Consider the following 13,585-nt stretch of genomic DNA (forward strand, 5'->3'; position numbering starts at 1 on the left):
TTCTCAGAAGTGAGAAAAAGCTCAACTGTATTCATCTGTTGAGCTCAGAGCATCTTGGAGGGGACTGAGAAAAATGGTAAAGCATGCCTGCCCTTGAAATATTTGATACTGACAGCCAAATCATATCATGATATTTTTATCTGTCCTGTGTTGAGAACTGAAGGACATACAGCAGTTCAAAACATGGCCATCAATTTCTGTTAGTATTTTCTATCCCCAGACCAATGAGAACCATATAGTGTAGGCTCTTATTTAAAATGCAGTTGCAATTTTGTCCTTTAAGGAATGTTAAACATCTGGTTTCCATCTCAGATATCTAATTTCTATCTGAAATACAAAATGTGGAGTTAGCCAGTAAAGACATCTGCTTTCTATGTGCTAATCTTGTGTGCACACAGAAATATTTTGATTGTGGTGTTTTTATTTCGAATGGGTCTTCTGATCAGAGAAGTGGTGCCAAATGCTCCAAGTCCGACCCACACCCATGAGCACCCTGTGCTTTGGGGGGCAGGTGGAGAAAACTCACTCTTGGCAAATTCTCAGCTCTACTATTTCCTTAACAATTCAAAGGACTGGTTCCAGATACACACACTCCACCTGTACATAACATCACCTTGTCCTTTCATAATTTTATGATGCTCAGTGGTCATATAATTATGCCTGATGGTTCTCTCAGATCTACTCTGAGTGGTTAATGAAATTAGTCCTTCTAATAACACAGACTACTGTTCTGGTTATATATTGCTGCATAAAAACTTTCTGAAAACTGAGTGACTTAGGGGCTGGTGTTTGGTGTAGCAATTGAGACACTTTTTGGGACATTCCCATTTCATATCTGAGTATTTGAATAGGGATCCTGATACCTCTGAGTCCAATTTCTTGCTAATGTACATCCTGAAAGCCAACAGATGATGGCCCAAATGGTTGAGTCATTGCTCCCCAGGTATTCCCAGATCCTAGCTTGGACATAGTCCAGTCTCAACCATTATGGGGCAGTGAACCAGCAGAGTCTCTCTCTCTCTCTCCCTCTTGAATAAAAAAAAAGTATATAGATACCCACATAATTTCCCCTTGGTTCATTTAGTTATTTTCAAATATATCTCAACAGAGTTGACTCCTTGGCCACCCTATGTAAAATAGTAGCATCCTTGTCCTATAGTTCCTTGCTCACTCAGAAAAATGTCATGATTGTTACATATTTTTAATATACCTCTAACATTTATGATTATGCTAGAAGAATTTGTTATCATAAGACAAACTACATATGTAATTACTTGTTCCTTATCTCCTTCTGCTAGAAAGTTTGTTTAGTGAGAAGAGAGCCCATCTCTATTACTTAGTGTTATATCCCAGTCTCAATCACAGTACAACTTCAATAAATACTTTTGCAAAGGGTTTTTGGATCAAATAATATAAATTATGTTAGCAAAAAGCAGGTTGTCCCTTACTGGTTAAAAATCTCATTTTTATTTACCTGGATTGTTCAACCTCACATACTAGATCGTTGATTCAGGATTTATTCAGGAGTTGGTTGGTCCACTTTATAATTTTATTCAGTACCAGTAGTTCAATTACCTTATCTTAACGTTGACTACATTGAAATCCACATTTAGGCATAGTAGCATGTGATGGGTTGACTGGACAAGGGATTCTTACAGAATTGGTGCAGTATTATTTCTGGGTGTGTCTGTGGGAGTTTCCAGACAAGATACACACAGGTCATCTGAGCTGGGAAGCCATGCTTTTGATGTGCTAGGGCACTACCCATTGGAGTGGAACCTTCAATGGAACAGGAAAGCAGAAGGGTCAAATTGGTTACTCCTTCTGAAGTGGGGAATGTTTTTCACTGTTGCCACCCTGGGTTATCCAGACTCTGGGTTCTTCAGACGTTCATCTCTGCAACTTGGGCCAGCAAATCTGTGAAGGCTTAAGACCTTTTGCTTTGGACTAGAGACTACCCTGCTCCTACAATTTCCATCCTCCTGGGATGAGCGATGTTATGGCCTCTCCAGTTGGCTAACAGCCGTTGTAGAGCTTTTCATCACCGCAGTGATTGCACCAGCCAAACTCTTAAGAGATTCTCTTTTATCTAACCAAGTATGAGTCTTCTGTTGCTTTGATTTTTCCAGCGAACCCTGTATAATATAGTAGCATAAGGAGAGAGGGAGCAGAAACCCTACTCTATGATTCTACCAAACAATTAAAAGTTCCTTTTTAGCTTCATTAAGGAAAAAAAATACATGTAAGATGGATCTTGAGTCATTATCTTTAAATTATTCATGTTTTCATATTCGTGCTCTACTCTCACTTCAAATTTATTCTTCTAAGCAGTGCAGCAAATGTTGTTAAGCCAATGTTGGTTTATTTTAATTAAAAGCTAGTCAAATTAAACCAACATCATTTAAGGTTATATTTCATTAAACAGACCTTCATACATTATTTAGTAATTACAATTACACTAAAATATAATGAGAAATTGAGTTTTTTTAATGTCACCAATGATACCCTAATTGATCAATTTAACACAAAATGTCAATTATTTTAAATTTTTTTTAATTTGTTTTAAAGATTTTTATTATTATTGGAAAGCCAGATATACAGAGAGGAGGAGAGACAGAGAGGAAGATCTTCCATCTGATGTTTCACTCCCCAAGTGAGCCGCAACGGGCAGTATGCGCCAATCTGATGCCGGGACAAGGAACCTCTTCCGGGTCTCCCATGCGGGTACAGGGTCCCAGAGCTTTGGGCCGTCCTCGACTGCTTTCCCAGGCCACAAGCAGGGAGCTGGATGGGAAGTGGAGCTGCCGGGATTAGCACCGGCACCCATATGGGATCCCGGGGCTTTCAAGGCAAGGACTTTAGCCGCTAGGCCACACCGCCGGGCCCAAAATGTCAATTATTTTTATTCACAAATTTTACTAATTGTTTGCTATGCCATGCTGATTACATAGATAGCTTAGTTTCAATCTTTGACTATATTCCACATTGGAGTTAAACAAAATTTTGATTTAACTTGTGTTTTATGAATCCATGTAATATACAAAATCACTCATTGTGAAGATTTGCAATAAAAGCAAATAGCATGCAAAAAAAGAACTCTTAGAAGAGAAAAGCAATAGATTTTTTGAGTTCCTCCAGTAAATCTAAGACAAAACAAAATCAATTATAATCACTATCCAGAAAGTAATTCATTATCAATACTTAATAATTTAATAGAGAGATAAGCAGCAGAACTCATCTTGCTCAGCACCTGCTTTTACTTACCTAAGAGCTAAGAGTGATGTCTAAATTTTTAAAAAAATTAAGAAATCCAAATGAAGAGTATTTCACAAGGTGTGCAAGTTACATGAAAGGATACCTAGTGCCTTGCCTGCGTGTAAATTTTCTTGAGGAACTGTAACACTTCAGGGGGCAGTCCATGACTTCAGGGACTTACGGATTTACTGCACCTGGAAAGCTCCAGTGTTTCCTCCTAGTCAGTCCCTCTGGGAAGTATTTGCTTGTTCAATATGTGTCGTTTACTTTGTATACAGATGTAAGCAATATTTTCAGAAAGTTACTGACTTTTCTAATAATGACAGTATGCTTTCTAGAAAGGGTTTGTATTGCTCTAAACATATAATATTTTTTTTGTTATACTTTCTGGCAATGTGATCATTTAAACAAGCTAACAAAATGTAGAGTGACAACATCTATGAAGTGATTTTACAGGCTAAACTACTTGTTGTGAAGAAAAGATGAAGTATCAGTGTTCATAAGCAAGCTGCCCCTACTTTTTCACTGATTTACAATGGGAGCGAAGGTGGTGGTCAGTCAAGAATTATACCAAGGGGGAGGGAAGATTGGGCTCACTTGTTGAAGGTTTGGAAACTTGTTTTCCAGTTGCTCAAACAAGAGCTGGGGTATTGATCCCTGTGACCGAAGCCAATACTCTGTTTTGGGGGAGGATTTCAACCTAAATCCTCTCAAACAGTATTGCAGATACTCCTTGAAACTTAAGATATCCTCATTCAATTTATCTTCCATCTCTTTTTATTATTGTAAAAACTGCTATGATTTATTTAGCACATGAAAATAACTATATAATATTGTTTCTTCAGGAATTACTAATTAAAAAGACTCAAGTTTAAAATAAAATGTTTTCTTTTGGACAATATAAACAACAAATAAAGGATAGATAGCTAACTATAATTTGTATGACCTTTGAAATAGAAGTGGGAAAATGAATCTTTTCCCTCTTACTGTAAAATTAAGCTAGATGACTGATTTGAGTTTTTGTGCATCACAGAAGTGTCTTGTACCCTTGTTTCTAAACTTATGAAGGCTTCTGGCCGTTACGAACAGCCGTAGGACTCGGCTGTTTCTAAGGGAGAGAGCACAGGACCACTAATTCCTGCATGTATCGTTTTTAAAACATTTTCTATTAGAACACCCACTCACGGTGATGCATTCAGAGCCAAGACCTTCTCTGCTGCTTAGGCAACATTTTATTTACCATCTCTGCTGACTTCCTGTCCATTTCCCCCCACGTTCTTGCCTTGAATATCTCCTACTCTCTGCATAATCAATTTTCACTCTCCAAGCACACTGACTCCTGAGGACCTTCTGTCCTGTTCATCTTTTGAAACACAGGCAGCATGGAGTGAATTCACTCACCTCTCAAGCATCAGCAAAGCAGTGTTCCAATCAGCCTGCTGTCTCCTCCCACACTTTTGCGCACATGTTTATCTTTGAAAAAAAAAAAAAAACCAAACAGCTTCAGGTTAGTTAAACCCATCTGGAGAGAAAGTGTGGGATAGCAGAAAAAATAAAGTTTCGGTGTGCTTTCTGAACTTTCCTAAAAAGTGGATGTGGAGTTAGATTATTGTGAAGGATCCTTCTGGCTTTAATCTACTGGACTTGATTTCATAAGAGCATTTAAGATGACTACGTGTCAAAGCATGGACTGTGCTCCAATAAGGCAGAAGGTGTGCTCAAGAGAACCTAGCAAGTAATAAACCACCTCCTTGGATCACTTACACTTTACTTCCTGATAGTGAACAATTGGCCAAGAGGGAATCCAGAGGCAGCTGGAAATCCAGGGGGAGTAGGTCCATGTGGCATAGAGGAAGACATGTGTCAAGTGAGATGCAGAGACTCGCTGAGTCAGTAGTCACAATGCAGTGTAAGCATTGTCACATAAAAATGTCACATGAGTCACAAGTACAAGCCACACATGAGAACCAGAAAATGAAATACATATTAATATATTCTATTTCACCCAGCATACTGAAAATGCTGTAATTTAAGATAAAACCAAAATCAAAAGTAGCAAGGTATACTAGCTTATTTTGTATTAAGTCTTTAGACTACTGCTCATGTTTTCACTTTCATCGTGTGACACCAGAAGTGTCACCGGAAGATGCACTCAATTGGTGCTTATGGCACGCTGCTACCATACTCTACAGTACATACCTTAACTACATACAATCAACAACTTCTGGCTGTGCCCATTGCTTGGGTCAATCAACACTAAATCAATCACTTACAAATTAGGTTTCTTCTTTCCTGTCCTCATCACTGGTTTTCTAGCCTCCATTTCTAAATTTAATTCTTCCAGTCAGGGCTTGCAGGGACAGTAACGATGTCTGCTCGTGGTTCCTTACCTTGCCAACATTAGAACATGAAAGAAAACACAAGCAAAGAAAAAGCCCTCATTGTGGTGTTTGTTGTCTTTCTGCAACAATGCCTCATTTCATTTTCACACTAATACAACAAAGTTGTCCAATGAGTGTTTCCACCTGCTTCCCAGACGCACTTGAGGTGGCACTATGTGCAATGGCAAGATGATAATTCTGCTTTTCCATCCATGTTTTTCCTTCTGCATTCTTTGAGATTTCTTTACTTATTTAAATAGGGTGAACAAATTCAAGAGTGTAATGATAGTTTCCACTGGACCCTCCTTCCCGCCCGTGTGCTGATCCTCCCTTTTCCTGCCTTTCTTACATATTCTTTTAATTTTTACAATGACATGCTTCCAGTCTATTTTACAATCACAAGTTTAACTCTCCACTAAATAAAGCATTTAAAAACTAGTAGCAGAAAAACCACTGTTCCTCAAGACTGTAGTGAAGATCTGTAAACAGTAATCAAATCTCAAAATGCCAATTTCACTCATACACATTGCCTTTTTTGTATTCTGTATTAATTACCTCAAATCAGGAAAAAAAAACCCCATATAATAGTTGTCTTAGTGGTGCTAGCTTATTTTGCTAAGCATAATAGTAAACATTTTATTGCAGAAGACAGTATTTCAGTCTTTTTTTAAACAACTGAGTAGTATTCCATAGTGTGTGTGTGTGTGTATGTATGTATGTATATGTGTATATATATATATGCTACAGTTTCCTTATTCAGTCATCTTTTGATGGACACCCGAGTTTATTCCACATCTTAGCTATGGTGATATGCTGATTTGAGTTGTAGTGAACAAGGGGGTATAGAAGACTCTTTCATATGCTGTTTTCATTTCCTCTGGATAAGTTCTCAGTAGTGGAATGACTGAGTCATATGGAAGATCTATTTTCAGATCTGTCTTTCATAACAGTTGTGCCATTTTACATTCCAACCAGCAATGGAGTTGAGTTCCCTTTTCTTCTTATCCTCTTTGGCATTAATTGTTTGATTTTTCGATGACAGCCATTCTAACTTGGGAGAGGTGAAACCTCATTGTGTCTGGATTTTTTTAAAGCTTTTCCCCGATGCATACTTTCATGTATGTGGCCATTTAAATTTCATCCTTTGAGAAATGCCTGTTGATGTCCTTTATCCATTTCTTAAGTGGACTGTTTGTTTAGTTATTGTTGGGGTCTCTTGAGCTCTTTCTGCATACTGTTTATTAATTTTTTTATCATTTGTATAGATTGTAAATATTTTCTCTCATTCTGTCAGTTGCCTCTTCATTTTGTTGACTGTGTTGCCTTGCAGAAGTTTCTTAGGTTGGTATAATCCCTCTTATACCTTTTTGTTTTTATTGTTTGTACTATTGGGTCTTTTCCACGAATTATTTGCCTGTGCCACTGTCTTGAAGAGTTACTCTGATTTTTTCCTCTAATAATTGGATAGTATCAGATTTTTTTAGATCTTTAATTCATTGTGAGCTGGTTTTTGTATAAGGTCTAAGCTAGGGTCTTGTTTGATATGTCTGCATGTACAGACTCAATTTTCCTAGCATCATTTGTTAAAGAGACTTTTTAGCTCATTTGTCAAATTAATTGGTTGTAGTTGTGAGGATAAGTTTTTGGAGTTTCTATTCTGTTGCATTGGCCTATTTTTGAACCAAATCCCAAGCTGTTTTGATTATCTACATGTAGTATGTCTGGAAGCTGGTATTACGAACCTCAGTTTTTTTTTTTTTTTTTTTTTTGAGATTTATTTGTTTTCATTTGGAAGGCATATTAACAGAGGTAAGCAGAGACAGAGAGGGAAAACTTTTCCATTTGTTGGTTCACTTCCCAAATGGCTGCAACAGTATCTGGGACTCCAGGCAAAAAAATATCAGGATTCTTGCAAGTTCCCCCAAATCAGACATTACTCCTAAAATGTACCCAGCACATTTCACACTTGTAAAATTCATTATTATAGTTGAACAGAAATGTTTGATTAATCTATAAGAAACACTAAGTTTAGAAATATTTACAAAGAACTGTAGCCCACAGTGACTGTTTGAACACTGGAAAATGCTAGTAAATATTATTGGATAGTATTCAAGTAATACTCACATTTTAATCTAGGGAGGATGATGATATGACACCAGGTCGTTTATCTAATTTGGCAACTTAAGGATACTTTGTTTCTCAAACATGTTGATGGTTGGACCACCTTTCACAGGATTTGCACTAAGGGTGGTGGGTACAGAGGCTGTGAACACACAGGACAGCACAAGAACCCCTAGTACAATGTGACTGATAGGCTGACTGTATCTGCTATGTGGCCATGTTCTGGTACCTGGAAGTGTGTCAGCTTTGACATATCCTGTTTATTGCTTGACATCTGAAGATTCCTCCAAGCTCTAAGGACTCTAGATTGATTGTTAACTCTTAATTCTTAAGAGTTAGAAGGAGAGGTGTTTCCTGTTTTCCTGATTTTATTACTTGTGAAAATCTAAAAAGGAATCCCTGCTTGACACATCCTTTTGTTTTGTGGAATTTCTGGAGGAAAGTGTGTTTTCACATTCGTCTGTGATGACTTCCATTGGCAGACTTTCTGATAGGCCTACATGGGCAAAGGGCCTTTGTGGTCCTTGTGATGACTGCTCCTTTCCAAGGACCAGAGATGGAATTACTGAGGAGCTGGCCTGGGATAGGTACATGTTTCACATCCACAAATTCAAGCAAATGCGAATCGTAGGTATATATTTTAATTACATTAGAATAAACCTTGCAAAGACGATTTCTTGACATTTCTCCCTCATTAATACAGTGTTAACAATGATTTATAAAGCATCTACATCAAATTAGGTATTATGAGTCATATACCTGGAGATAACTTAAATTATACAGGAAGAGAGATGGACGTATAATCTGCAATGACTGGGCTGTTTTTCCATGAGGGACTGTGGATGTTTGTTGATCATATCAGGGGTCCTACAACCATGGCTTGACTATGTTCTGCGCATCTTCCCTGCAACAGACAGCTGCAAGACACCCTGTGTCCCTTCCCCAAGGAATCCTATCACTGAACAGTCAAGTAAGGGGGCCTGTTGCGCTTTGTGAGTCTCCTAGTTGGCTTTGTCCAGATAGCATACTGTTCTGTGGTCTGAGCATTGTTAGTAGACTATGCGGAGAAAAAGTTTGATGAGTAAATGAAGAAAATGTCATTCAATGTTAGCATGACCTCCCTCGCCCCCTATTTCTGTGACAGTGGAAGGTAGAGAAGTGATCGAAAAACCATCTGTCCTTGGAAGCATGTGCCAATGGGCCTGACCATTATCTCTGTATCTTTTTTTTATTAATTATTTTGCATTATGTGACAGTTTCATAGGCTCTGGGAATCCCCCCACCCCTCCCCACGCCCCTCTCCCCTGGGGGATTCCTCCACTTTGATGCAGTATTACAGTTCAAATTCAATCAAGATTCTTTCCTTGCAAACTTATACCAAGCATAGAGTCCAGCTACTTATTGTCCAGATGGGTTGAACAGTTTCTTGGGGAGACCATTTCTGGTCCGAAGTTAGAGCTGGTAGAACATCATCCCAGTCAATTAAGAGTCCCAATATAACATCAACAGCAATTTGCAACATTATGGAATTGACATGGTTTTGAGTAACCAGTATGTTAAAAAAAAAAAAAAGCAAGTTCTTAACCACAACCTATGATTAGCTCATTGACATTTCAATTTTAGTTTATATACAGGACCGGTTGCTATATACTTTAAAATGGCTATAAGGTACCATTCAGCTGTCTCGTGTCTATTTCATTTTAGTATTTAGCCATTTGTTGTGTTGAAGTATAATTTTGCTGATCTTGGCAGATTTTAGGATAATCTAGACTGGTTTGTAACTCTAACAAGACATTTGTCGACAATTAAGGTGCAGAACATTTTTTTTGGGGGGGTGTGCAGGAAAATCCTCAATACGATGGTGAGGAGTGACTAATCTTTGTGTCCCACCCAGCGAGGCATGAGCCAATCCACACCAGCTCTTTCCTGTCAGATTCCAAGCCCTACTTTTTGTTGTTTGTCTATTTATTTTAGGTTTTTTTTAGTTTGTATGATTGTTTGTTTGCTATGAGAGGTTTTCGGAGCGGTCCCGATGGTCATTGTGAGGGAGAGTGGGGGTCCAGAGGTGGAGCCAGGCTCAGACCAGAGAAAGCTCTCCTCCCTGGTCCCGAAGGACGTTTATTGTTCTTCTGTTTCTGCGGACCGCTCAGGGCTTCTGGTTGTCTTTCCGATGACGTTGGTTTCTGCACGGTAGTGTTTGGACTTCTTCCATCCCCTGCAGAAGCTCCGGTTGGGGGTGGGTGACCTCAGAGTACTCCTCCTAGGGCATCCGATTCCCTGTGGCCTCCTTGGCAGTTGGGATATAGTCCTTGTTGCTTGTAATAATAGTTTGTCTGACCATTATTTCTGGACACCCAAAATGTTGCCATGCTTTAAAGAAGGAGATAATCTGCTTTCAAAGGGATTTTCAAAAGGCAGTGTGAGCAATGTTTCGACTTGGGGAATATTTCATGAGAACTGCAGATAAGAAAAAGAAGTCACAGATATCACAGTGATCATCCATTAGGCCATTTGTGTGTACACACACACACACACACACACACACACACACAGATGAAAGGTCTCCAAAACATGTATGGAAAACATGTCAAGGAAAACTATGAATGAATTTAAAAAACCTTTGGTTTTCTGCACCAGAATGAAGTTACCTTTTAGTTTCACCTTTACATGAACTTTTGAAAACACCTGCATATTAGAGCTATCCCAGACGCTAACAGTGTAACATAGGAAAAGGAATAGGTGCTGGCCATGCAGGCATTCAAATAAGAATCAAAATAAAATGAAAGCTTTGTAATTAGAAAACCTTTTTACAGTTGGGATGATTGAGGTTACTTTACAGCTGCTTAATTGAGGGGACTGTGGAGCAGTTTTTCATGGGAGCGTGCAAGCCTTCTGGGTTTGAGGGAGCTCTGGTGAGTAGCATAAGCTGACTTGCAGGGACGTGGACTGCCTGTAAAATCCAGTCTTTGAGCCAAGTCCTGGGGGCTCCTCTGTACCCTGGGGAATGCGCCTTTGAACCGAGCAGGCATGAGTAAATGGAGTGCTTTGGGAAATTTCCACTTTGGGGGATCTGCTATCTGAAATCCTATCTGGGGCATCCTCTGGGGTACTCTCAAGTGTGGCATAGAGTTATCTGAGCCTTTTCCTCTGACTTATCTCCCCATTCTATCTGTCTCAGCCCCAAAGGTGCCTTGGCAGACATTTTGGTCCCACAGGCTTAAGGTTGCAGCAGCCGGGGAGCAGCACATTTGAGAGTCCCTGTAAGTCTCTGGGCGGTTGCCAAGAGAGGTGCAGTCTCCCGCCACCCCTGGGTGTTGCACAGAGCAGGGACCTGACACAGCCAGGATGCTTAAATGAAAAGTCTGGGTGCCTGGAATAGCCTTCAGTCCAAGGCACAGGAAAGCACAAACTCAAGAGTAATTTGCAACTTACCAATTACTTTAACTTAAAAGCAAATGTGTCAAAAAGAAAAAAAAGGAAAGCAAATGTGTCCATATAAAAATATATATGCAAATATAATATAGAGAAATATATATAAGATACATAATACATATGGTTCAATGTAAATACTATACAATAAATGTAATGTATATATTATAGAATAAATATAATTTAACACTATTTTAATAAATTTAACATTCAAATAAAGCAAATATAAGAAATACATGATTGTAAATAGCATAGAATCAATTATAACATATATGCAATAAAATATATAATATATTGCAAATATATATTTCATAATAGAATATATAATTATATTGCAAATATATATGCAAATATAAACAAATAAAATTACTGAAGAGAGCCAGAAGGCAGAGAAGGAGGAAAGAGAGCAGAAAGAAGAGAGAATGAGAAAGAGAAGAAACGGAAGGAATGAATGAAAGGAAGAAGAAAGAAAGGTAGTATGACAAGAGATAGAGATCTGATAAAGAGTGAGAGGAAGTAAGCTGTCATCCCCTGCCCCCAGTGTTGCCTCTAAACCCTGCCCCCATGGCCGACAACCTGAAATCAGTACTGTAGCATTGCCACTGCCCAGAACGAGTACCAGCCAAAAATATCCAACATGGTGGCTGATTGCATTCCTGTGATGACCTATGGCCTCTTGGATGACCCCCAACCACCATCATGCTACTGATGCTATGACACTTCTGAGATTTCCTAAAAATGTTAGAAATTGGACACTCACCAACTTTCTGGTAATCATTTCTGTTTCCTGGAAAACAATGCCCAAACACCTGCCATGCCTTCATGGATGGCAGTTGATTCTAGAGCAGGGCTGAGCTACTACCACATCTCCCCACCTCCCCACACTGCCCACACCACTTTTTTCCTTTACTTTGCCCCACCCCCCTCCACTGTGTCCGCAAGGGCAGCTGCATCACTCAACAGCTTGGGTTGAGGTGGCCACAGCACCCCAGAAAGTTGCTCTGGCAGATGGAAAAAGTACCCATGGGGGGCTACAGCCAGGTGCAGGGTGAGTCTGCGATCTTTTTTTTTTTTTCCTTTTTTATTTTTGGAAAGACAGAGAGAAAAGGAGAATGAAAATCTTCTATTCACTGGTTCACTCCCCAATGGCTGTGACAGCCAAAGCTGGGCCAGTCTAGTCCCAGGAGCTGAGAGCGTCTTCTGGGTCCCCCACTTGAGCCATTTTGGCTGTTTTGAGCACTTGGGCCATTTTCAGCAGGGAGCTGGATTGGAAGAGGAGCAACTGGGACTCAAATCTACCTCAGATGGGATATGGGTTTCATAGGCAGCAGTTTTACATGCTATACCACAACACCAGCCCCCTGCACTTCTTCTAAATGTGTCTTTACACTTGCCTAGTAAAGCTTATTCCTCTTCTAACTTAGTTATGTCTCATCCTTGCTAGGGACAAGAACCTGCACCCCTCCCAATACCAACAAAAGCAAGGAGTGAGGGGAAGATGGAATTTTCCAGGCCATTATTACAAAGCTAGCTAAGAAGATGCAGAAGGGAAAACTACGTATCCTTTATAAGAGAAATCAACGTCTCCTCCACCAGGCAGCTGCCCAGAGGACGTCCTTAGTTGTTTTTTGAGACTTGGTAATAGTACTAAGAATAGTACTAAAACAAAGATCATTTAAAATGTAGTGGTGGTGGAGGAGCTGTATTAGGCAAACAATGGAAAATTTTGCTACCATTTTCCACTCTAGCCGCTGTTAATGAATTATATATTCTTGTCTTATGTTTAGATTGTACAGCTGCCTTCAGGAATTCTTATTTTTTTTAATATCAGACATATTACCCACAGAAGGAACATTTCTTTCTTTAAAACATTTGTTTATTGGGGCCTGGCATTGTGGTTAAAACAACTGCCTGTTTTATATGATTGCCAGTTCATGTCCTGCCTGTTTCACTTCCAATTCCAGTTCCTTGACAAAGGCTTGGACAAGGCAGCAGTAGGAAGTCCAAGTGTTTTGGCCCCTGCTACCAACATGGGCGAACCAGTTGAAGTTCTTCAGCCCGATTCAGCTCTGGCCTTTCAGCTCTTGGGGGAGTGAACCAGTAGATCAGATACCTCTCCACCCCTCCCTTCCGCTTTTCCCTTCCCTCCTTTTCCCTCCCCTCCCCTTCTCTTTAGCTCTGAGTTTTAAGTAAATAAATAAAATGTTTTTAAAATTATTGACTCATTTACAAGACGGACACAGGGACAGGGAGAGAGAGGTTCTATCCTCTGGTTCATTCTTGCAAGTGCCTTCCACAGCTAGGGCTGGGAGACTTCCAAGGAAATTTAGCCAAGCTCCAGGATTCTGATCTGAATTTTCAAGAATCCAACTGCTTAAGCTGACATCTGCTGTCTCCCA

The 13,585-nt window shown here is 39.5% G+C and overlaps 1 non-coding gene across 1 annotated transcript; it reads right to left on the reverse strand.

The window, feature by feature from the left end:
* Positions 1-12,113: 12,113 nt before the first annotated feature.
* On the reverse strand, positions 12,114-12,244 carry LOC118760430 (small nucleolar RNA SNORA77). The gene has a single exon (XR_004996784.2). It is a non-coding gene; the product is annotated as a small nucleolar RNA SNORA77 (small nucleolar RNA).
* Between the last annotated feature and the right edge of the window lie 1,341 nt (positions 12,245-13,585).

The sequence above is a fragment of the Ochotona princeps genome, chromosome 30 (assembly GCF_030435755.1).
Source record: "Ochotona princeps isolate mOchPri1 chromosome 30, mOchPri1.hap1, whole genome shotgun sequence".
NCBI lineage: Eukaryota > Metazoa > Chordata > Mammalia > Lagomorpha > Ochotonidae > Ochotona > Ochotona princeps.